The 25,914-nt window shown below is 46.5% G+C and overlaps 1 long non-coding RNA gene across 1 annotated transcript; it reads left to right on the forward strand.

The window, feature by feature from the left end:
• Nucleotides 1–3,178: 3,178 nt before the first annotated feature.
• LOC105554578 lies at nucleotides 3,179–13,575 on the forward strand. Its single transcript, XR_001008349.1, has 2 exons — nucleotides 3,179–3,373; nucleotides 11,396–13,575. It is a non-coding gene; the product is annotated as an uncharacterized LOC105554578 (long non-coding RNA).
• The last annotated feature ends 12,339 nt before the right edge of the window (nucleotides 13,576–25,914 follow it).

Below are 25,914 nucleotides of genomic sequence, written 5' to 3' on the forward strand. Positions count from 1 at the left end.
ACCATTTGTAAGCCTAAACACTGTTCTGCAGCATCTTTTGCCAATAGGTATGTTTCATTTCGATCGTTGTATGAAACATAACATTTGTGCTTCTGGGGGACTAGAACACGTTAGTGTTCTCTGGCAAAGTTGGACAAAAAATAGGCAAAATATGACTCAAAACTAACATAGGGCAAACAAAAGTGCACTTTGCCTTGATGTTTATTTATTAGGGATTTCTGAAACCCTAGGACTCTAGAGCTCACCTTTCAGATCTCAGACCTCAGATGCCACATCCTCAAGGAAGCTCTCCTAGACTGCCCACCTCCACATTCTTGGGACAGCAGGGACCTCCCCCAGCCCTTCCTAGCACTTGACACAGTGGATCATTTCACAGGACTGGGGGGATTATTTAACTGTCTTTCCACTAGATGGAAAGTTTCAGAGGAATCCTGTCAGGATTACAGACACCTAGTATAATGCTTAGCACACGGTAGGCATTTAATAAATTTGTTGTGTAATGCCTGTGTACTGTTTTATTTGGGAATCTTCAGAAGGTAAGAAAAACAAATGGATACATTCATAATAAGTATGAGATGTGGAGAGCAAGCGAGTCAGTAGATTACAAGATAGAAGCAAAATTCATAGGATGTGTTAAGTAGAAGAGGGGATGAATAAGATGGAGCTGTGAGACTCAGGATGAATTCACAGAATTCACATGGATAATGAGTAAATCAATAACCTGTGGGAGATGTTGAAGACAGATACAATAAGTGGAACATATGATAGAACCAACCAGAGTGCTATAGACCAATGGAGAGGCATTAAGAGACCAAGTTGTAAGATACATTCATGCTACTTCAGGGCTGGCAGCTATCTGATTTCCAAAATCAGCCACTCATCCATCAGTGACACCCATTATGGTCCCAGTTGTGTTCTGCCCAAGAAGCACAGATAAACAGAGAGAGCTGTTCAGGAGGCTAATGGATGCTCCTGCTGTGGCCAGGAGAACTTGCCCCTGGCTCTCCAATAGCAAAAGGGTGTATCGTTGCCTTGGGCACCTTCTTTCTGTTGGTTCATTCACTCACCCTCAATTATGGTCCTTGTAACCACATCATTAAGAGAGAAAGTTAATATGGGTGGGAGGGAGAGAGAAACATGTGAACATTGCGTATTAAATGCCCCAGGATTCAGGCAGGGGACTTACCACCTGCTTCTGTGGTATATGTGTTAACCTACCCCATCTTTTTCTTCTTGCTTCTCCCTGTGTGTTTAAAAGGTATTCGACAATCTGTGTGATTCAAGTATCTTAACTTGATCTTTCTATTCTATCACCTCCAGAATAATTTGTCTGGTAGCACATTTGGAGGTTAATTTCCTATACAGCATATTGAAATAGTGCGTTGTGAATTAGCTACCATGACTGCTGATTAGGGTGAGGGTTAGGGTTAAACTAGTTTCTGAATCTAGCTACTCCTGCCTACCATAAAAACCACCTGCATTCAACAATTAGCCATTGCGTTAAGTGCTAAAGATACAATGATGAGAAAACAGCCGTGATTCCTGCCCTCATGAAGTTTAGAACAGAAGAAAGACCATCTGGTAATCACACAAATAAGTGACAAATAAATCTAATGTTTTAACCAGTGATAAACCCTCTGAAGAGATAGTACACCGAGGTCCTCTGAGAGCATATGCCAGGGGAATTTGACCCATTCAGAGAGAGTTAATTAAGCTAAGGGAAAAGGCATAAATGTCTCAGGCAGAAGGAACTGGCTGTGCAAAGGCCACGTGATGGGATGATGTCATCAACCATTCATTCAGCAGTCAGCACTGACCCCGTGTGCCCGGCCTCATGCTACAGGCAGGAATACGGGGGAGAAAGACCAGCTCTGCCCCAAGAAAAGCCCAAGACGACTGTCGGACCTAGGAGGATCCTTGGAGAACTTCAAAAGGTTTCACATTGCATGGAGGAAAAGACTAGAGCCTTATAAGATAAGACATCACTGAGAGTTCAGTTGTTAATCCTGGGAGGGGTGGACTCATGAATGGTCACTGGGTGTGGTGCATCCCTGGCTCTAGTCTTACCCTCCATGCAACTTGAAAACTTTTGATGTCCCAACTCAAACCTAATTTTCAAGCCTTCATTAGCTAAAATCTTACCGAATTCCAGCTTTAGAAGAAATAAATAAGATACTATTCCCGGGCTTATGCCAAACTCTTTACATGCATTGTTTTGTTTTTTGAGCTTTGTAACAACCATGTGAGATTGCACTAAACTGACACTCAGAGAGAAGGTAAGTCATGCCCCCGAATCATTCAGCTAATAAGTGAAGAAAAAAAAAAAAAAAATCAAGATCCAAACCCAGGTCATTCTGGCCCTAGAGCTGAATGAAATTCAGTGAACACCAAGCTCTAGCCAGGAATTGTGGTTACAATAAAGCTGCTGCCGACTGGATACTCCAGGGTGTTTAGGAATGTGCAGTTTGTGGGTAATTCTTGGTATTCTGGTTGTGTTGGTGCTATTGTAGTTTTGGTAATGTGGTCATCTCTTGACAATACATGCTGAAAATGCTTGCAGATTAAATGTGGCAATGTCTAGGTTTTACTTGCAAATAATCTGTGTGAATGGGGGAAGCAGTGTGTGTGTGTGTGTGTGTTTTGAGAGTTGGGGAGGCAGAGCCCATGGGGAGGAGGGGAGGAAATAGATTGGCCTTGGTTATTGGAGGTTGGGACGGGCGTATGAGAGTTGATTATAATACTCCCTTTTCTTTCGTATATGTTGGAAATTTTCCGTAAAATGTTTTCTCAAAAACAAGTAAGTTCTGGGTTATGTTTTGAGGGCCTACTCCTTCATTTCCAAATCCCATAGAATTTCACAATTGTATTTTCCCCCATAATTGGAAGTTCTATGGGGCTGTTTCAAAAATCTGAGTCATCAAAGATGTAATCGACTTCCTACCGCTGGATTAGCAAACAAAAAGGTACCTGATACTTTGTCTTCCGGCGCTGTGTTGGGCTCTGGGCTGAAACCCAGTCTCTCACAGGCCCTGGGAACAGTCCCACCAATTAAGATCCATCCCTGATTTCCGACTCTGTAACTGGGGACAAGTTAATTAACTCCTCTTAGCCCTTAGTGTCCTCATCAATTATTACGTGGTAATAACCCCCCCAGAGTCGCGGGGAGAATTAGCTCGGAGCGGTGCATGGGGCTAGAACTCAGGGACCAGCGGATATGACAATGCAGGTTTCCCGCTCGCCTCTTGGGTTTTTGAAACGCCCTCAGCGGCGTTTTCTTCCTAATTCTGGTTCGGAGGAGCCATCTCTCTCCATCGCGTCTGCCAGCGGGGTTTGCTTCACACACAGACGTGGGCAGATGGCATCGGGGGCACACGTGTGAAAGCCGAGAAGGTTGCGGCGCATTCGCGGTTTGGTTCACTGGACGCGGGTGTGGGGTTGGTGGGATGGGATGGGTGTGCGGGGTGGGATGGTGTCGGGGGTCGCAGGGGACAAGAGGGTGTTTGGTGGTAATTGGGAGTCCCGGGGAGCTTTGTAAAATTTGGATGCCTACAGTTTTCCACCCCTGAACTTGAGTGGGCTTTGGGTTTTTGTTTATGTGGGGCTTTTCTCCTCTTGTCAAGCACAGCGCTTGCCCCCAGCGGCCTGGCGTCGGGCTGCAGCCGGCAGAGGGAGGGAGGCGACCGGCATCCGCGCTCGCTGATCAGGGAGTGCGGGGCCTTCTGCTGGGAAACGTGGAGGGGCTCCGGACAGCCGCGCGCCCTGGCGGGTCACGGAAAGCTCTGAGGGACATTCGGTCGGCCTTCTGGGACGAGACTGGCCGCCGCAGCGCGAGCTGGGGGTGCTGGCGGAGCAGCGAGGGGGGCAGGATGAGAGGGGATGGAGCCCCGAGGGCGGGTAAGCGCTCGGCTTCCTGCCGCCAGGGGGCGCCCACGGGCAGAGTCGGGCGGGGCGGCAGCTAGAGAGAGAGGGGTGCGTGGAAAGCGACTAGGCCAGGCCAGGCCAGGAGGGCGCAGCCCCCGCGCGGTGTCTCCAAGCTCCCTCCAACTAGTGTTGGGTCACCCTCGGCTTAGCCCCGGGGGAGGACGAAAGGGTTGGGTGCAAGGCCTAGCACCCAGTGGCCATTCATTAAATACGTGCTGGCTGACGAGCTCAGGAACGGCTCTAGGGAGCAGCTGGCTCAGAAATCTGAAGTTCAAGCCCACTCATTCCCGTCTCCGTCCCCGACGGCCTTTTAGTTACCGTGCCCTGTGCTGCGACGGCTTCCTTTTGGAGTAGGGTAGCAAGTGAGCCTCCGCGCAGCGAGCACACCGACTGGGCAGCGGGGACAGGGGTGTCCGGAGGTATCCCCACTCCGTGTCCTCGCCTTCGACTGCCTCCCCGGTACACAGCAGTCAGGGCTTCGACTGTGACTTCTTAACTGGCTCCTCCCTGATCGGTGAGCGAAGCCACGGGAGAAAGGCAGGAGGGCTTCCTTCCCATGACCTTAGTCCAGGCGCCGGCCCGAATCGTGCTCGGGTGGATAAGTCTGATCTGAGCACCACAGGGGCCGGGCGCCTGGACCAAGGGGGTTCGCCAAGAGGGTCTCAGAACAAGCTCTGAGTCTCTGGAACTAGCTGGGGTGCGTGGGAGTGCGCGCCACGGCCCGCGATTTCCGGGAGCGTGTCTCGACTTCTGCCAGTGCCAACGCAGGAGGGAGAATTGCAGCTCAGAGAGGGCAGCGGGAATGGAAACTGAAGGGCAAGAGCTTGGCTCTCTAATGCCACCCAACTTAGTGGTTCAGAGCTTGGCCTCAAAGGAAGATTCAGTTCAAGCCCCCGCTCTCCCACTCACCAGCTGTGTGATCTTGGGGGAAGTTAACCCCTCCGAGCCTGTTTCCTGCTCTGTAAAATGGAAATTTAAAAACTTAAACATCTACTTCTGTTGAGGCTGTTGTGAAGAAGTGGGATTGTGGGTGCATAGCTCTTAGCACTGTGCCTGGCACAGGTTAAGGCTGGGTACGTGGCACCTGTGAGAACCAGTGTTCTCGTAGCTGGCTTGGCCAGATGCAATCATAAGCGAAGATGACTCACTTCCCCAGCAAAGGTGTGCGAAACCCTGCGCATGCTGCTGTACTCTGCACCCTGGCAGAAGAGAACCCAGGAGCGTCGGGACCTCCAACACTCAGCCCTCAGAGCTGAGGACACTGCACTGTTTCTGCCCCTCCTAAACCCGGAGGCCGCGATGCCCCTGTGCAGTACGGCTGGCACCCACCCTACAAGCTGATTCCTGGGGGACTGTCCTGCAGCAGACACCGGCAACCATCACTGGCGACCTTGACTGAACACATGTGGGCATCCTAAGGACATTACCTCAATCCTCACACCATTCCTGAAAAAAACAAACAAAGAAACTGGTGCTCAGAGAGGCAAAGTAACTCACTCAAGGTCACACAGCCAGAGAGTGGCCAAGCTGGGACCCCAACCCACTCTGGCTCCGGAGCTGGCGCCACTTCCTTCCTTCCTCTCCATCAAGCTCAGTCCCAAAGCCTGGGACAAACCATCCGACTGGGGTAGGAAAGGCCACGCGCGTCCTGGGGTCGAGGACCCTGTGCCCACGACGGCAGTCTTGCTCTCGGCAACCGTAGAAGCCAGTGCCAGACAAGTTGGGTTGGAAGGGGCGCGCTGAGCTGGCGGAAGGGGGCTCTGGGCCCCGCCCTGCCCGCGCCCCCGTGGATCGCGCCTCGTGCTCTGGCTCCTGCCAAGTTTGCCCCCATCTCTCAGGCGTCCTTGGACTGGACCTCTGCACCTCTCCAGCCTGGGGTGCACGGAGGGGCTGGCCCTGATTGATACCCACTTCCTTTCTTCTCTGGAAAGCCCAGGTGCCAACGAAAGGTGCCCTGGAAGCTGGTGTTGCTTTAAGAATGAACAGTCCCAGCTCCAAACCAGTCTCTCTGAACACAAGCCTCTTCCTTCCGTTCGCCCGGGCCAGTAGTCGAAGTCTCCCTGGGTCTCCAGCCCCCTCCCGGTAGACGTCAGTCGGGACCTGGGCCCCGGAGTTGAGAAAGGGTGCAGACCATGCTGGGGACCTAGCTCAGGCAGTCGGGGTCCGGGTCCCCTTTGGGGAAGTGAGCGCTTGAGGCGGAGGGAGAAAGGCTTTGAGTACGGCTTGGGGGACTTCTTGAGACCCCCGGGTATAGCTTCTCTGTCAGGCCAGGAAAGGAGAAAAAATCTGTCCCGCGCAACCCAGGGAGGAGCCTTGCAGCTGCGGAGAGGGGCAGTTTCAGAGCTGGATACCAGGGGGCAGTGCTGCGCAGCGAATCTGCCGGGCTCCAGTTGGCAGCCCGGGGCAGCACGTTTACCGAATTCCCTTCGTCTCTCAAAGCCGCTGCAAAGTTGCTCTCAGAGTGCTCCTGACGCCAACAGCCCTCTCGCCCCGTAACATGCGAAAGAGGGCACGGTCCTCTCCCTCCGCGCGTTGCCGTCGGTGCGGGCGTCCTGGCTGTCTTTCCTTGGTAAAGGCAGCTACCCCCGGCTTGGTTTTTGACCACTGACTTAGCCCTAGGGAAACGTAAGGTGGGGTGGCAGGGTGCCCCGTCGGGTTTTTGCAGGCCGTGTGAGCAACCTCAGATTAGAGGTTGAGGGGACTTTCTCAGCCTGGGCTGGAGCTCCCGAAAATGCAGGCGCCGCCTTTGAGACGAAAAAAAGGCACTGGAGATGAGCCGCCTGCATTTGATCGCCTTCCAGATTTACGTAGAAATGCATCCGAGGAAAGGTCTGATAGAAGGCAGAGAAGGTGGAGGCCCACCCCCGCCCAAGTAGGAGCCATCCCAAAACTACAGGTGCGAAGGGGGCTGAACCTTATCTCCAGGACGGCGCCAGGCCCACTGCACCCCCAGAATCGGTGTTGTTTGAGGAACGTCTTTCTATTCTAGAGGAGGCTGTGTCCAACCTTAAAATGTGCAGAAGCAGTGAGCAGACGTGACCCGGTGACGTGCACGGGGCTTTTCCCACCCACGGGGCTAGGAACTCCACTCCCTGTCCCGTCCCGGGGAAAGAGACCGAGCACTTCGGGCTCTGGGGCCAAAAGTGAGCCCAGGAACTTGGTGAAATAGAAACCGGACATATTATCTTTGGACTCGGCCTCCTTTTGCTGGGAGTTTTGTTTTTGGTTTCTCTCTCTCTCTTTCTCTCTCTCTCTCTCTCTCTCTCTAATAGCGCTTTACAATAAATAAAATAAAAAGGCATGTCTGTGTGTGAATGCTATGGCCGTTTGTTCTTTGAAGAATTCACACTTTAAAATTGCTTTCTGTGAGCGCAGAGGAAGAACATATAAACCACCGTTATGTAATTTGAAACCATCAATAGCCCCCTTTTAAGGTTGTCTTTATTGTGGGAAGTCAAGGTAATGATTTTGTCGCTGTCTAATTTCATCCCAATGTATGGCGTTGCTTTTATAGCCTTTCAAAGGTAAGTGAAAGGCATCAATCTAGGGCCCTTTTTTGTGGCCGATTAACAGTTTAAACTGGTTTTCTAACCCTGTCACAACTATTGGGCTGATAAACAGGATTTCTGCGGAGGCATTAGCAAGTCTGTAAATAGATCATTAAAAAAAAAAAAAAAAACCACAGCACCTCAGGCAATTCTGAGTTCCTCTGACAAAAATAAACCGTAAGTCCACAGGGGTGTATGTGTGTATGCATGTGTGTGTTTCTCACCTCCAAGAAGAGGTAGTTACAAATGACTTCTCAAGAGTTATTTGTGTCCTGGTTATTATTATTACTACTATTGTCATAATCTTAGGAGAAAGTGAGCAAGCTGACGACACAGGGATGGAAATCAATGAGCTTGTGGGTTCTGCATTGACTGTACCTTATTGTAGGAAATGTCCCCCTTTAATCATTGGGTAAGCCTGGCGCTGCTGCCAACCTTCTTTGACATAGAACGGTCCAAAGAGAAATATCCTATTTTATTGCAAGGGTTCCTTGGAAGAAGATACTTTATGTGGGACAACTGCTGAAGAAACGACAGACATGAAGGCATACTTGACACCAACATAGGGATACCCGTCCGTCACCTTTGATCTCCCCTCCCACATGCCACTGAGAAATAGTTTTTAAAAATAGAAGCAAAATGACAAACTAGACAATTTGAGACTTAAATAAAAATAGCTTTAGGCCCAGTTCCACTGAAAGCTTTTTCTCTTTGACGCTGCCGTGTTTCTCTGTTGCAACAGAAACCTCTAACTCCCCGCCCAGGGTCTCACACCAAGGCCAGACAGCCCCGCTCCCGGGATCACCCGAGGGTTACCTTTGGGTGCAGGCGCGGCCTCTTTCTCCGAAGGGAGGGGCAGCTCCCCCAGTGCAAAATGAAGGAGAAATGATAAGCAGCGGTGAAACGGTCTAGAGGCCCAGCCTGGCACCCGTCCCGCAAGGTGCTGGGGGAGGCGACACCCTGCAGCGCCAAGGGGATGCTCCTCAGGCGCAGCGGGCGGGACAGCTTGGGCTGTCCCTTTTGTCTTCCACGCTTCTCCTGCGGCGGGTTCCGGGAGTTTAGGGCCGGGCCCAGAAAGAAAAAGGCGAGAAGGCGCGTCTGGGCTCTGTAGGAGTGCAGCCGCTGCCGAGTCCGCACCCGGCCTCTTCCCTAGCGGCCCCAGACCAGGCCAGACATTGAGGTGAGGTTGCCCGGCAGGCGGAGACCCCAGCTCGAGGGTTCTCCGAGTCCCCAGCCGTCGGCGCAGGAAATTGAAGCGGCCAACACGCCTTCCTCCCCACTCGACTCCCGGGCCCACGTGCTGGTCCACGCCGGGGACCCGAGAGCATCGCGACGGGGCTGGGGGACGCCTCCCGGGCGTCGAGGAAAGACTGGACCGAGGGGGCAGGCGGGGCCCACGCGGTTGCATTTCGCGCCCCGCCGCCGCCTTCAAGAAGCAGAACCCAGAGCCCGACCTGCACCCTCGCTCCGGCCCCCGAGCCCGGCCTGGCCCGCAGTGCTCGGGGAGGCCCTGGGTGGCGCTGTCTCCTCTGCTCCTGCAAACGCCACCGCCAGAAAATAGCACCCATCCGACCCGGCCCGGCGAGACACCGACCCGGGGCTGCGTCAGCTTCGCTTCAGCCTCTCCGGGTGCGGATCCCAGGCCGGGCCGGCCGAGGGAGGCGGGCGGAACGCAGAGTCCAGGCGGCTCCCACCTCCCGGAGGGGGCACGGGGACCTGCGTGGGGCCGGCGGGGGCCGGGATTCCGGGCGGGGCGAAGGGACCCAGTTCGGCTGCGGGGCGCGCGGTTGCTCTCCCTCCGGACGCCGCTCGGATCCCGCCCTACCTCTCCGGTCCCTCGCCGGACTCTACATCGCCTTCGGCGTTTCCTCTCCCTCCCGGAGTTTCCACCCCTCGGCTTGTCTTATTCTCGGCTCCTTCGCCCACCCTTTCCTCCCCACCTTGTCCCCCGCCCCCACTCTTCTGCAGTTTGTGACTGAGAGCGCCCCAAACACCTCATCAAGCCAATAAACCCAAAATGTAAGCACTGCCCAAACCCGTGTGCTTATCCTGCCGCTTCTAGAAGGCAAATTGATACAGGGTGGATTTGGATCGGCTTTCTCAGAGAGGCCAGAAAGCTTTCAAAAATTCTAAGTCAGGAGACAGCTGTCTGTTTTCTTAGCACCTCTGTAGCGCTGAGGACGTCTTCAACCTCCTTAGAAACCCCCAGCCCAGGGACGTTAGCCCATTGCCCAGATGGAAGACAGAGCAGGGAGGTAACCCCAAAGGTTACAAACTTGATTCTTCTCATGTGGTGGATTCCAGTCTTTTGAATACGATCTCCACCTCTTGTTTTCCCTTCTTATTTAATTTCTTGATGTTTTCTTGGATGGCTTAAGCGACAGGAGGAAGAGAGGGCAAAGGCAGCCCCCATACCTTTCAATAGAGTGAAATAGCCTGAAATTACAGCTACATAACTATCAAAAATGAAACTGTGTTTGTGAAAATCTGTAACCCTAGCTATGTAATTGGAGAGATTCATGAAAAAGGATATTGCACAGGTGAAAGTGATTTTACAATTGCTTTCATATTTTTAATATTTTTCAAAAATTGTTGAGAGGACTTTTCCTGAATACAAGGGATGAATGTTTCGGCTTGGAAAGTTCAGTGTAGCCCTAGTCATTGGAAGGCTACAGTTATCATAAATTGCTTTTAAAGTGTTTATTAAAGTGATTGAAATTTGTTTCTTTGAAAAAAAAAAAGTCTCTGAACTTACAAACTTCCTACCTTACCAAATAGACTTTCCTGAAACTTGAAAATGGTTCCCATGAACTTTCTCTTGGCGAAACTGCACAGTAAACATGTTCTTGGAACTCTTTTTAAAAAGGTGTTGGAGCCCAATTTTCACAACCATTCATTTTCCTGCCAGATTCTTTGCATTGGGCATTTCCCTGTGTGCCCGGGACCTTACTATTGTTGAAGCAGAAGTTCTCATGTAGGAAATTTTGTATTCCTAGGGGACTCTGCTTTAGGGCAAAGGCTGAAATGATACAGGTTTAGGCATCCCATGGTTACTGAGTCAGTGGTCATCACATTAAATATTTTGGGCATGCTGACGAGGTAAGGAAGATGCAGAAACTGACCAGATTGATGAAGGCTGAAGACAAAATTCTAAGCAGTCCCTTGTTTTGCATGAAGCACTGTGATATTCAGGAAGATAAGGTGTTAAGATCGGAATTGCCCAAAGTGTCTATGCACCTTCATATTTATTGCTAATTATCACCTCTTTTCCATTTCTCGTTGTATTTGGCCAGCCCTGAATACCTGGAGACTGATCTGGGAACTGTTTGCTTTCGTTTCTTCCCATATATTTTTATTAACAACTTGAACTGATCCTGCCTAATCCAAATTCTTATACTTTGATCTTGTTCCTTAGCATCCACATTAAAGAGTTTTTTTTTGTTTGTTTCCACCAAATTTTTAACCCCCGCTTAACTTTGTCCCTATGCTAGTTCTATTTGCTTATTATTCTCCTATTTATTCTCTCGACTTGAGATTTCTGTGATGGTTACTTACATTAGTGACCACATTGCCAAAGCACCTTCAAAAGTGACTGATGCCCTTTATTACGTACTGGAGCTGCGTTTAACCAGGGAATCCTCATCAAGCCAGAAAGGTGAGGGAGAAAACTGAGATAATCACATACAGGTAACTGAGGGCAAAAACATTGTTTTGTCTCATCATTGAGTTTTTTCCAAATGAATGTTTTAAAATTAGAAATATCAGATTAATGACGGTAATAAAAATATAAATTGCCTCTTTCCAATGAGTATTCAGGCCAGGATCCTCTTCTGCCAGTGACAACATGAAGCATAGAAAAGTTATGTGTCTGGCCCCAAATGCTTAGTTCCTGTTACTAACAATTGATCTGGTGTTCTTCTTTGTAGGGAAACCTGACCTTAGAGGAAATGGAAAAGTTGGAGAGACACTGAGCACTGATATGAAATAATTCTCTTGCTGAAATCCATGAAGGGAGTCCCAGCAGCCATATTAGTATTTCCGTGTCCTGTGTCAGTCCCAAGTAGAGAGAACTTGGAATGGGAGGAGAAATCAGGAAATAAAATGCTGGCCCAGAGAATTCTAAGCAAGTCAATCACCAGTCCAAGTAAGGAGGTGTTTTTTTGCTTTGTTTTGTTTTGTTTTTTTTTTAAAAAAAAATCCACTTGCCATTTGTTTTACCCAATTCAAAATTTTTTCCCAAGGAAAAAAAAAATACACTTGTAAAATGTCTCATTAACAGCAAAGATGAATTGGACCTCAACTTTTGAATGCCATGCTGCTTTAATGGAAACTGTAGAAGTTCGTGGAATGAAAGAATACTGCCAGCATGCATTCGGACTATTTTCCATCTGTGTGGTAGAGTCTGAGCTGTGTGTTCTACAGAAGCTCCAGTTGGCAGAAGGACGACTTTGGCCCTGAATTTTCATTTATTTTTGTTTCAAAAATGAAAGGATAGTTGCTATTTTTCCAAACTTTAGAATTTTAAATCACTACCCACTTTTGATTTCTGATTTAAATCTTGTTTTGAGAGACACATGAGACAGTCTCTACATATTATATTATTTTGCAAGGGAAAAAAGGGAGAGAAATCGGAGAGTGCTGACTTTCTATGTCAAATGAATGGATTATCGGCTTCATTCTTCTTTATTTTATAAAGGTTTTCTTCTCAAGAAATGCAGAACCTTATCAATACAATATATATCAGTCTAATCGGCAGTCATAAAATGGGTGGCATAAGGGTGGGATATGGCAGCAGGGAGATCTCAGCTGGTAGCAAAGCATGATGTGATTGTGTTTTTATGGAAAGCCTGTTTTGTCCAGTGGCTGATGAAATTCAAAATGGTCCCCTAAGCCTATCTCTGAAGTCAGCAGTTCAGAAACAGTAGAGCTAGCAGCTCTCTTAACCTCTGTACGCTGCCCCCTACTTACCCAGCAACACCCCGGCCCAGAGCACCTCCAAATGTAAGACTTATATAACCAAATGGAAGCTTCTAGGAAGTACTCAGTTCCAGGACCAACAGTTTTTGCTTTAAAAAGAAGGTAGCAGTTCAACCCCTTGTTTGTTTTTGCGTCCGCATTTCCCTACCAGCGGGAGACCATTACCCGGGACAATGTTCTATTCCATTGTCATTATCTCCTACGGAACTAAAACAATGCTCTGTTTGGCCTCCCAGGCAAGGGGGATTTGTTCTGCTCTTCTTTAAGCAGAGTTTCCGACTGAGTTTCTGACCCAGTCACTTGATATCCAGCAGGGATACCTGGTGACAATTTTTTAAAAATGTGCTATCTTGTGTTTTGTAATTTCATTCTCTGAGAAATAACCCAGAAACTCGATTCTCAATCAAGAGGAATCACACCATGGCTAAGAGAAGAGGGCTTGCTCAAGCTGCATGAGCTCTATAATTTAAATCAGCCAGATAGGATTTATTTATAGTTGTTTTATCTTTTGTTTTGTTTTGTTTTGTTATTGAATAGCGAACCCTAAAAGGTTTCCTAACATTGTGTTGTTGATTATCAAACCCCAAAAGGTTGGGAACCACAGCAGCTCAGATGTTTTCCATTAGACCATGGTGTTTCTTTTCTATTTTTTTTTAAATACACAAGTAAATTATAAATATAGATAGAGATGAGATTGAGATAGAGATCAATGATGCCAAGATTTCTAACATGACAAATGTTGATGAACAATAACTCATTGGAACTATTTTGTCATACTTGAGATTTTCCAGAAAATAGAACAAGTCCACAGAATGGGCTTAATCTGCCAAAGCATCTCCTTCTTTACAAGCATCTACACAGGCCTCCAGCCCTAAATACTTTCACCTGGACAATGTTATGAAGCTTAATCCAGTACTAGTAGCAGAAAGACTTGTTTACTTTGGAGCTAAGGAGTGAGTAGGACACTGAAGACTTTGTTTTGTCCTTGGACTTGAGGCAAACTAATTGTTAGCATCGCTCCAGTTGTTGCTATCATTTTATTACTCATATGTAGCTATGCATAACTTGAGAAACTGAAATGTAACTGCTGCATATAATAAAAAATCAATGGCCAAGACTGGCTACCTGAGGAGACTGAGTCCCATGCTAATGAGGCTAAGATTTTATACTGATTTTGTTTTGCTCTGAGATGGTAGTCTAATAACCCCCCCGTCTCCAGCAGCTTGGTGGTTGAATTGGTGGAAACCTATTCTCAGATGGCTAGTGGAGAAACAGTTCAGAGCCCAGATCATGCTGGAGAGCAGGAGAGCCTTGGTGAAAGATGAGATGGCAAAATGCTTAAGATATGGGGATCAGGAGGCAGACACACCTGCATTTGGAACCTGGCTCCCCCATTTGCTCTCTAGGTGATAGAGTAAGTTACTAACCACTCTTACCTTCTGATATCTTATCTCTAAGAGTAGAAGAAATAAAAGGAATAGTGCCCCATTATTTGTAAGAAAGTGTGAGCGATAAGGTGCAGGTAAAGCGTTCTACACTAAATATTAGCAATCGTCATTATTATTTGTGTATCCAATGAACAGCACTGCCCACTGAAGGCTCCAACACTAGAGTCCTTCCCAATCCTGTCTCTATCACTTGAAAGAATGGTTACACGTTTTGTTCCTAGAGCCCAGCCTACTTACTGTCATGCCCGAGGGAAGCTTCATTTAGTTGATCTGTTTGGGTTATACATTCATGGATTTATTCTGCAAATCACAGGGGTCTTCACAGTCATGATGATTCTTCTTTATGAAAAATAGTTGAGAAAGCTAGAATATATTTTTAAGCCCTAGTTTTACAAATGGGAACCTACAAGCAGAAATTCACTGGCATATTACTGTGTTCCATGTAAGTCTAAGAGGTTGAAATAACTAAGGCCAACACATTTTATTTTTCCTTAACGATACCAGACATGTGACAAAACAAAGCTTTCATAAGGAATGCCTGAAATAGGGGAGACCTTCTCAAGGAAACTCCAGCTATGGGAGCTGATTGGTGGCTTGTGAGCAGTTCTCATTTCCCTACTGATGGATTGAGAGGCTAACAGAAGTCTATGGAACAAAAGAGATCCACTCCAGCTTTGAGTGTGATAAATTTTTTAAGGCCATGGCTGTCTTATTTATTTATGTATTTATTTATTTATTTTTTTGAGACAGAGTTTCACTCTTGTTGTCCAGGCTAGAGTACAGTGGTGTGATCTTAGCTTACTGCAACCTCTGCCTACCGGGTTCAAATGATTCTCCTGCTTCAGCCTCCCGAGTAGCTGAGATTACAGGCATGTGCCACCACACCCAGCTAATTTTGCATTTTTAGTATAGACGGGGTTTCTCCATTTTGGTCAAGCTGGTCTCGAACTCCTGACCTCAGGTGATCCGCCCACCTAGGTCTCCCAAAGTGCTGGGATTACAGGCGTGAGCCACCGCACCCAGCCGTAGGTCATGGCTGTCTTTAATACCCTTTCCTTAAAGTTCCCTAGTCCTAAATGTATGAATTCTGAAATATTCTTAAAGGGTCATGCTTTTGATGGCATTACATTGGTTTTGTTGTAATATGATCCCATTACACGTCATGATATGATGATGTATGGTGTGTCTGCAGAAAGTCCATGATTATGGCAACAAGTGAACTGGATAACTCTTCTGCTTTCTTACAGCTCTTCTGAAAACTTCCTTGTTTTGCCTTTTCAAACATCAGGGGCACGACTTATAAGAGCCAAATTTTGCCCCGCATGCTATATCATGGTTTCCAGTCTGTGGAGCTCCATCATACTCTGTTGGGCATCCTGTGTCTTATTCCTCTCTTTAGGTCCAGTTTCTACATCCGTTATCTGTGTTATCTCAGGCTTCAGAAGCTTCCCCATAATGTGGGCTACTTTCCCCTCATCACTGGGTATTTATTTATTTATTTTTACTGAAGCCTGAGCCCTGTAATCTTACCACACTGGCCACAGCTTCAGGAGAAAGATCACTGCTCTCAAGAACTTACAGTCTAGTGATGGATACAAATGTGCATGAAAAAATAACTAGCAATGGAAAGCAAGGCATGAAATGCGATGAAACATGGTCAAGATGCTAAGTGCTATGACATATTACACTCTGAACCTCACTTTGCTCATGTGAAAAGCTGGAGAGAGTCTTCCCAAGCTTAGCACACCCTTATAGGATTTTGGTGAAAATCAGATGAGGTGGTAGGTATGGAAGATTTCTGCCAACTACAAATCAATTACACCAAAAAATTAAGAGGGCTTGTCAAATCATAAAATTAACAGAATTATTATTAAACCTTAAGAGGACACTTAAGGATAAATGCCAGATTTAGTAGCATGGTAGTATCATTCTATCTGGAGTGGGGGCAGGAGGGAGGGAGTACCATTGGGAATGGCACACAGAGGGCCTTCAGTTCCATTGGTGTGCTGTGTATCTTATGCTCAGTGGTGGTTATACAAATGTTTGTCATCTCATTTTATAAATTTTGGTAGATATTAAATATTATAACATATATAATTTAGTTATTGAGTTTTTTGTTTGTTTTTGTTTTTGTTTTGAGATAGAGTCTTGTTCTGTTGTCTAGGCTGGAGAGCAGTGACACAATCTTTGCTCACTGCAACCTCCACCTCCCAGATTCAAGTAATCCTTCCACCTCAGCCTCCTAAGTAGATGGGATTACAGGTGCCTGCCACCATGCCCAGCTAATTTTTTATTTTTACTAGAGATGGGTTTCACCATGTTGGGTAGACTGGTCTCCAACTCTTGACCTCGAGTGATCCACTCACCTCAGTCTCTCAAAGTGCTGAGATTACAAGCGTGAGCCACCGTGTCTGAACAGTTATTGAGTTTTAGAAGTGTTATTTTCCTGATAAGGAACTGAGATCTAGAGAGGGAAATGCTTGCCTAGAATCAAACAGCCTCTTACTAGCTAAACTAGTGCTAGATCTTAATTGTTTCCACTCCCCCTCAATGTGTATTTCCTTTGTCCCCTGTAGATATTGCAGTCATCCTGGATTCCCTTTCCCTCATACTCAATTCAACAGCAGGTCCTGCCATGTCTACCTTCTAGCTATGGACTGCGTCTGTACTTCTCCCCCTCGCCCCTGCCTGTGCGTCAGGACATTCCCCAGCTGCCCTTGACTGAGGGTGGAAGGGGGAGCGTAGAGTCAGGCAGGGCTATGGTACAGGTTTCCTGGTTGGGTCTAAACTGAAGGAGCATTGTATTTATTCAGATGGAAAACATAAGGAACCAGCAAGTCTGTTATGTCAACTTTCATAAGACATTTATGTAGTTATATTTGAAAGTACTCTAAAAGTATGATGTGTTCTTAAATTTTTTTTTTTTTTTTCCAGATACGGCCTTTTTCTGTCACCCAGGATGAAGTGTGGTAGTGCAACTATAGCTCCCAGCAGCCTCAAACTCCTGGGCTCAAGTGATCCTCCAGCCTCAGCCTCTTGAGTAGCTAGGATTACAGGTGTGCACCACTACATGCAGCTATTTTTTAATTTTTTTGTAGAGACAGGAGTCTCACTACATTGCCCAGGCTGATCTGGAACTCCTGGCTTCAAGCGATCCTTCTATCTCTCCCTCCCAAAGTGCTGGATTACAGGCATGATCTGGCGCCCAGCCTGAAGTGTTGTTTATAAATGCATATGTGCATGGGGAGGTGTTTAGACATGGTTCTGCAGCCATTGGAAGAAAGACACCTGCTTCTCTCCTATGCTCATCTTTGAATGCCAGGATTGAGTTCCACATCTTCAAAGACGCTGTGGCCACAGTCCGGCTCTCATCCCAGCCAGTCCTTTCTTTCTTTTGAACTCCTTCACCACATGCAGCCTGGACCACAAAGTTTAGCCCTCAGGAATGTCTTGATTCATCTGACATTTCAGTGGAAGATTAGAAGCATCCTGCACTGGGAGCACATATGGCAGGTGAGGTCCCCTCCTGCAACCCAGGAGGCTCTGTGCTCCCCGAGAGTGGGTGTCAGCACATTATGTGGCAGGTAGGTGCTCCTTAAATATTTGCTGGGTGAACGAATGAAGAGCCTCCTCACTGGGGTCCCTATTTGCACTCTTACATTGCTGTGAGGTATCTTTACACTGCTACAGAGGTCTTTTAAAAGCATCGATCAGATTGCAAACTCTCGTGGCTGCCCATTGCTCTTAGAATAAATATAAACTCCCTCTCGTAGCCTATGAAGCCATTCTATGGCCTGTTGCCTGCTTCCTTTCCAAGCTCTTCTTTCACTCTCTCCTTGACTCAGCCAAAGCAGCCTTCCTCTGTTCCTCTAATATGCTACACGTTCCTGCGTCAAGGCCCTTGCACTTGCCTTTGTTCTGCCTGGGAATCTCTTTCCCTGGTTCTGCACGTGCTTGGCCAAAACAGTCCCAGTCACACACTCTATGACCTCGTAACACTTACCACTGTCTGAATTATCCAGCTGATTGATGTGTTTACCTGTTCCTTGCCTGCTGCTACCCTCTCCCTCTAGACTTAAATTCCTAAGCCAGGCATGGTGGTTCACTCCTGTAATCCCTGCACTTTAGGAGGCTGAGGTGGGCATATCACTTGAAGTCAGGAGTTCGAGACCAGCCTGACCAACATGGTGAGACCCTGTCTCTACTAAAAATACAAAAAGAATTAGCCAGGCATGGTGGTGCATGCCTATAATCCCAGATACTCAGGAGGCTGAAGCAGGAGAATCGCTTGAACCTGAGAGGCGGAAGTTGCAATGAGCTGAGATCACGTCACTGCACTTCAGCCTGGGAGACAGAAGGAGACTCCACCTAAAAAAAAAAAAAAAAGAAGTCCTTAAGAACAAAGCCAATATTTGCCTTTTTCACTGCTGTGTCTCCAGCCATTTAACCTAAGAGTGGCAATTCTTTGTGCTCAGTAAATGAATGAATGAAAAAAATCATTCCACACTGTTATGGACTGAATTGTGTTCCTCCAAAATTCATATGTTGAAGTCCTAACCCCCAATATGACTGTATTTGGAGACAGAACCTTTAGGAAAGAGATTAAGTTTAAATGAGGTCATAAGGGTGGACCCCTAATCCAATATGACTGGTGTCCTTTTCAGAAGAGGGACACCAGATCTTTCTTTCCACGTGGTCACAGAGGAAAGGCCATGTGAGGACATAATGAGAAGAAAGCCATCTACAAGCCAAGAAGAAAACCCTCGCCAGAAACCAACTCTGATGCTGGTACCTTGATCTTGGATTTCCAGCCCCTGGACAATGAGAAGATAAATGTCTGTTGTTTCAGCCCCCAGTCTGTGGTATTTTGTTGTGGCAGCCCCAGCAGACTGACATACATACCATCACTTACCAGCTGGCTGGCCTTGGACAAATCACTTAACCTCTGTTTGCCTTAGTTTTTTTCACCTGTTATTTTCACCTGTTAAATGGAGTTAGTCATAGTCCCTGCCTCATAGAGTTGTGGTCAAAGATTAAATGAGTTAATATATGTAAGACCTTTAGGATACTATTTTAGTGTTAACTGTATTAGTGTTAGTAAAGCAGGTTCAGTTATATTTAGTGAATAACAGCAATAATGCAAAATTTTAGAACTCCTGATAGGACATCTGGGAGGAAAATGTCACTGCAGAAAAAGGTGGCTTGGATAGGTGGCAAAATTAATGAGCAGATGCAAGAGGATGGAGGAGGAGAAGAAGTTCTGGGGGAGACAGTCTTGGAAGAGACAGGCTATGAGATGTGTCTAGGGGCAGCACACAGGGTAGTCTGGCTTGGGCGGAGTGACTGTAGAGGAGAGAATCTTATTTTTACTTGCACAAAAACACCAGTGTTAGAAAGCAAGGGAGAAGCCAGCAGATGTCCTGAGCATGTTTCCTGTCAGTGGTGACTCCATTCTCTGGACCTGCCTTCCCAAGCTTGTCACCAGGCCCTGTTTCCAGCTCATAATCAGCTGTCACTCCTCTCTCTCCTTGGTACCATGTCTGTCAGAACACTCTGCTTCTCTTGTTCTTCTCCAGTCACACACTTGAGTGATCATCCTGGTTCGGCAGTGCCTGTCTCTTCATTTCTGAGCCACTGTGCTATACAGTCCCAGCTCTGCTTTTTCTGTCCCTCTCCTCCTTTTTGACATGCAGAGATTTGTTCTTTAAAGAAAACTTTAACTGTAATGTTGAACTGCTGTCAAGTGAATTGATCTGTGCAATTTTGATGTTTTTAATCCTTCTTCTCTTCCACAAGACTGAAACAGGGCTGGAATTTTCCTCTCCAGGGCAGTTATTGCCTTCATCTTTCTTCTTTGCTCTTCTCCTGGAGCTAAATAACTCACCTTTGCCTCCAGGGACACATGCCCGTGTTCTCTCACTGTTCCCCATCTGCTCAGGGTAAACACCAGTCTACTGTGTCTGCCACCAGCTCTCTGGGTACAGAAACGCAGGCCTTGCAACAGAAGATATAGGCTGTTCTCCTGATTCTGTTCCTGTTTTCTCCAGCCTTGTCACTCTGAGGTTGCTGAGCCTCAGTTTCCATATCTGTAAAATGGGACAGGCAGTGGGGAGATGACCGTGAAAGCTCTTGCTGACTCATAACACATGGGGTGGATGTGGCTGTTCGTGTTGTTTTCACTACCTGCCTTTCATTTGTTCCCTTACATTCCCTGGCTTCATGGTGACTGGATCTCCAAACTGGGGAGGAAAAAGGGATGGAGGTCACTCTGCTTCAAGGCCCTTCCCCCAACACAAGGCTTTCCTGATGTGACCTGGGTTCTAAGTACGCTACTGATGGTACAAACCAGACGGGGCAGTCTTGTTAGATGTTAGATTTTTTTTTTTTTTTTTTTCCCAAGAGCAGCAAGCAGTGAGAACCCAAGAGTGCCACTGAGGCTCTTCCACTTTGTTAGCTCCTGGGAGAAGAGAGCCTACACCCCCACCTTCTCATGCTGCCCAATCTGATAGATATAATAATATTTAGAATGCTGGCTCTTCATGACATCATCTTAGATTCAGATGCTGCAAGGCTCAAGCACATCATGTGAGTAGCCAGGCCAGCCTCATGGGGACCTGGAGCACACAGGCCCCTTCAGGAGGGGTAGTCACCCCTCAACTCCAGCTGACTATTTTTTTTTTTTTTTTTTTTTGAGACAAAGTCTCACTCTGTTGCTCAGGCTGGAGTGCAGTGGCATGATCTTGGCTCACTGCAACCCTCATCTCCCGGGTTCAAGCAATTCTGGTGCCTCAGTCTCCCAATTAGCTAGGATTACAGGTGCCCGCCACCACGCCCAGCTAATTTTTGTATTTTTAGTAGAGACAGGGTTTCACCATGTTGGTCAGGCTGGTCTCAAACTCCTGACTTCAGGTGATCCACCCCTCCTCGGCCTCCCAAAGTGTTGGGATTATAGGCGTGAGCCACTGCACCTGGCCTCCAGTTGACTATTGACATGAAAAAATGAGCCCAGTGCAACCATGTCATTTAATGTAAAAAAAAAAAAAAAAAAAAAAAAAAAACACCTGGGAATTCAAGTTTTTAGCTAAAATACCTGTTATGGTTTGGCTCTGTGTCCCCACCCAAATCTCATGTTGCATTGTAATTCCCAGTGTTGAAGGAGGGACCTGGTGGGAGGTGATTAGATCATGGGGGCAGATTTCCCCTTGCTGTTCTCATGATAGTGAGTGAGTTCTCACAAGATCTGGTTGTTCAAAAGTGTATAGCACCTCCCTCTTCACTCTCTCTCGCCTGCTCTGCATGGTAAGACCTGCTTGCCTCCGCTTTGCCTTCTGCCGTGATTGTAAATTTCCTGAGGTCCCCAGACATACTTCCTGTATAGCCTGTGGAACCATGAGCCAGTTAAACCTCTTCACTTTTCTTTTCTCTTCTTCTTCTTCTTTTTTTTTTTTGAGACAGATTTCTGTTCTGTCACCCAGGCTGTAGTGCAGTAGCACAATCTCGGCTCACTGCAACCTCTGCCTCCCAGGCTCAAGTGATTCTCCTGCCTCAGCCTCCTGAGAAGCTGGGATTACAAGCGCCTGCCACAACCCCTGGCTAATTTTTGTATTTTTAGTAGAGATGGGGTTTCACCATGTTGGCCAGGCTGGTCTTGAACTCGTGACCTCAGGTGATCCGCCTGCATCGGCACCTCAAAGTGCTGGGATTACAGGTGTGAGCCACCGTGCCCGGACATATTGCTAATTTTAAAAGTGTTTTTAAACACATTAAACCCAGACTCTTTTCTTTATAAATTACCCAGTCTCAGGCAGTTCTTTATAGCAATGTGAGAATGAACTAATACAATACCCTTATTCTTAAAATAGTGGAAATTAACTCAAATGTTTTAAAATGAAAAAAAGTTCAATGTCCAAACAGAACCCAAAACCACACACTGGATTTGGCTCAGGTTTTCAGCCTCTGCTTTAAACTAATCCATGTCGTCATCTTGGAAGATGCTCAGAGTTATTGTCCTGTGACATGACCTATTTGTGTTTTTCCTGGAGCCTTGGTGCCTCAGAATGACAGTAATGGTAGATATTGTGGACGGCTGAGGGGATATGTTTTTGGTAACAGCACATGGAAAGTCACTCCACTTTCAGACCAGCTTGTCTAAATATCCAGCCACAGTCATATAATTTACAAAGCCTGGTGACTCTATCATCAAAGCACCCAACTCCCTTAGGCTTACCATGTATGATCACAGAATCTGAGAATGTTAGAGCTGGGAGGACCCTTGGGATCACCCTGACCTGCCTCCTGCTTCAACAAGAAAGTGAAGGCCACATGGGGTAGGGTCTTGCCTGGGGTCACTCAGCTTTTTAATGACCCATTTGGAGCAATAGTATAGCCTCTTAAACCTCTGACTCTATTTTCTTCCCCTTTTCCTATAGCTTCCATTTACAGCTATAAAATACTTGTCTTTGCTTCAACTCCACATTTTCCTCAGAAAGGATAGTCCTCTGAGTCACCGGGATTCCAAGCCATGAAGGGCAGGTTGAATGAGTGGCCAGTACTGTGGTCTACTTACGGCTGAGGTCCAAAACAGGACCAGCAGAATCCCAGGAATTCTAATACAGCAAACCAAAACTCCCCCTTTGCGTACACTTTCAACTGATTGACTTCTGTTTCCTTCACTAGAGAATCACGAAGTCTCCCTTTTACTTAAAAAAAAAAAAAAAGGCCAAATGTAAAAACAAGCCAAATAATTTGTCCAGATTAAGAACACAGTGGGAAGGCCAGGTGCGGTGGCTCATGCCTGTAATCCCAGCACTTTGGCAGACCAAGATGGGCAGATCACTTGAGGCCAGGAGTTCGAGACCATCCTGGCCAACATGGCAAAACCCCGTCTCTACTAAAAATGCAAAAATTACCAGGCATGGTGGTGCACGCCTGTAACCCCAGCTACTTGGGAGGCTGAGACATGAGAATTGTTTGAACCTAGGAGGCAGAGGTTGCAGTAAGCCAAAGTCACACCACTGCACTCCACCCTGGGTGACAGAGTGACTATTTTACTATTTTAATCACTGTGACTATTTAAAAACATTTCTGTGGTGGCAGCAGCAACCAAATATCCGAATGGAAGCAGATTGTCCTGCTCTAGACCAGGGAGATCAGACACCTTCCCAGCTCTGAGCTCTGGGAAGCAGGGCACTGGGAAAGTGTCTGACCCCTGCACCTCTTTAGCTGACTCCTTCTGTAAAAATGGTAGATAGAGTTTGGTTGGCACAAGGCAGATGTCCTCCTCTTCCCTGCTTCCATCAGCCCAGGGCTCAGAGTCCTGCCCAGAAAAACAACAACAACAAAAACACCTTATGACAGGTGACCACAGTCAGCCACAGGCTCCTTCCAGAGAGCCTCTGTGGTATTTGCAACTCAGTCTTCAGTGGTTGATGTTGGAGCAGTCACATAACATTGCCATAAATAGCTTCTGAGCTCATCAAATGCCACCACCACACTTTGATATTTAATCCCTCACAAAAGCTGTTTATGGTTCTGTGTACTCCTTTTCATGAACATTATACCTTAATTTTATTAGCTTTTTCTGAGAATTCAAACAGATTAAAGAGACTCAATTTTCCCTTCCAGAAGTCATGCTGATTTAATTAGTTAATGTTTGTAAAGCACTTCTGAAGTGGGAAAGTGCCACAGAAGAACTAAGTAGTAGCATTTAGGAGTTACTCAACACACTTTATATTAACATCTCCAGTTCCTAAATGCCATCCCTCCTTGGTCACTGTAGGGAGAGGGGGGTGTTCCCACCATTGCTTCAGTCCTTGGAGACTGTTTCTTTCATTTGGATCACATTGGGTTCCAGAGCCACTTACAGCCATCTGTGACCCTGTGACCACAGGTCTCTGCTTCTGTTATAGCTGAGAGTCTTGGCAAACTCTTAGAACAAACGCTTTCTCATAAATAGCTAACAGTCTTTCTGTTTTCTTCCCTCCTTTTGTAAATATTGGTGAGTGCCCACCATGTACCAGGTATTCCCCTCCCTCTGGGTCTTCTTTTCTTGCCTGGGCTAATGGATTTGCTGAGGGATCTTGGATGAGTCATTTCATCTCTGCTTTTCATCCCTTTACCTGTGTTTCAGGGGAGCCAACACAAAATACCTGGGGATGAAAATATGCTCATGCTCAGTTCTGTATTCCTTCATCAAACGTCTCACCTTGGACAGCTTGAAGTAGTGAATGAAGGAAAGTCAATGTTGCTTGCATTGTTTTCACATGGGTGTAGTTCTGCCTTTCAAAATTACGGTGTTGGGGGATGGAGCTCAGTGGCACAAGAATTGACTATAAAATTGCAATGACTTCTCCCTTACTGTAAAGGAATAAGGTGTCACATACGTAATTTTTCTGAGTTTGTTTTATGTTATCTCTCAAATGAGTTGTGTGCTTCTCTGCTTTCTTAAACGAAATGCAATGTAATCTATTGAGGGTCACTTCCTGAATATCCACTGTCACAGTGCATTCTACTGTATTCATGCCCTCAAGAGCACTTGAGGTTGCAGTTACTTGTATCCAAGCAAAGTGACCCCAGAACCTGATGCTTTTTTGAGTCAGTTGGTTTGTTTTTTATCCCTCTCCAAAACTTGCTGCTGGTGGATATTCTCACTGTCTTCAGTGTTCCTGCTGCAAACACTGCTCTCCCTTCTGATTTGTTGCTGCTAATCTACTGTCTGCCGCTAATCCCAACCGCTAAGCAGGTTGGGAAATGGGAGAACTATACTGGTTAGAATTAGGTCAAAAATAAACATGAATAGGCCAGGCGCAGTGGCTCATGCCTATAATCCCAGCACTTTGGGAGGCTGAAGCAGGCGGATCACCTGAGGTTGGGAGTTCGAGACCAGCCTGGCCAACATAGTGAAACCTGGTCTCTACTAAAAATACAAAAATTAGCTGGACGTGGTGGCAGGTGCCTGTAATCCCAGCTACTTGGGAGGCTGAGGCAGGAGAATCACTTGAACACAGGAGGTGGAGGTTGCAGTGAGCCAAGATCACACCACTGCACTCCAGCCTGGGAGACAGAGTGAGACTCCATCTCTAAATAAATAAATAAATAAATAAATAAATAAATAAATAAATAAGCAAATCAGGCGTGGTGGCGTGTTCCTGCAATCCCAGGCACTTGGGAGGCTGGAGCAGGAGAATCTCTTGAACCAGGAGGCAGAGGTTTCAGTGAGCCACTGCACTCCAGCCTAAGTAACAAGAGCGAAAACTCTGTCTCAAAAATAAAATAAAAATAAACATGAATAGGCTTTGAATGAGGGACTGAGAAGGTCCCCTATGAGCAAAGAACTCAAGTTGATATATACAGACTCTGTGATACACTGATTTTAACTGCTCAGTGGCACTGTCTTCTTCCTTTTCCAGTTGGGGCTTTCTTCTGGATGGGGTGAGGTTTATAAAATAAGTGACTTCTGAGCAAGCATTCCTACACATTGAAATAAAAACACTTCATGGTTTTGATACAGGGAGTTCTTAGAGACTTGCATGGAGTAGGTGTCACTACCTGCTTGTTGAATAAATGGCTCCAGCAGCTTTTCATGCAGTAAGGAATTTTAGAAAATGATGGGTTTAAAGACGCTTTGAAACACAAATGTACTCCTGTTAGAAAGATACACATTTATAAGTCAGGTTTCCTAGAAAACCTCAAAGTTCTTTGTGACCCAGAAAATGTTGTAATAAAATCAACCTTTCTTTTTTTTTTCCTCCCAGAATGCTTCATCTGGAGAATTTCAAAGAGCCAACCAACTGCCTGTTGTCAATTTCCATTTACCACCCTAAGTGTTAATGTATCTCTGGTTTCCTAAAGGTGACAGTAGAACGTGTTCATTTGCATCTTTGTTTTTGAAAAATACAAAATTTAGAGCTCTGTACCCACCTTCCAGTGAGACGCCTCCTTTCGATTTCAAGAAGTGAGATCTTGGCAGAGATCACTTTTGCTTCTTTCTTTCTTTCTTTTCTTTCCTTCCTTCCTTCCTT

This window comes from Mandrillus leucophaeus, unplaced genomic scaffold, assembly GCF_000951045.1.
Source record: "Mandrillus leucophaeus isolate KB7577 unplaced genomic scaffold, Mleu.le_1.0 Scaffold65, whole genome shotgun sequence".
Taxonomy (NCBI): domain Eukaryota; kingdom Metazoa; phylum Chordata; class Mammalia; order Primates; family Cercopithecidae; genus Mandrillus; species Mandrillus leucophaeus.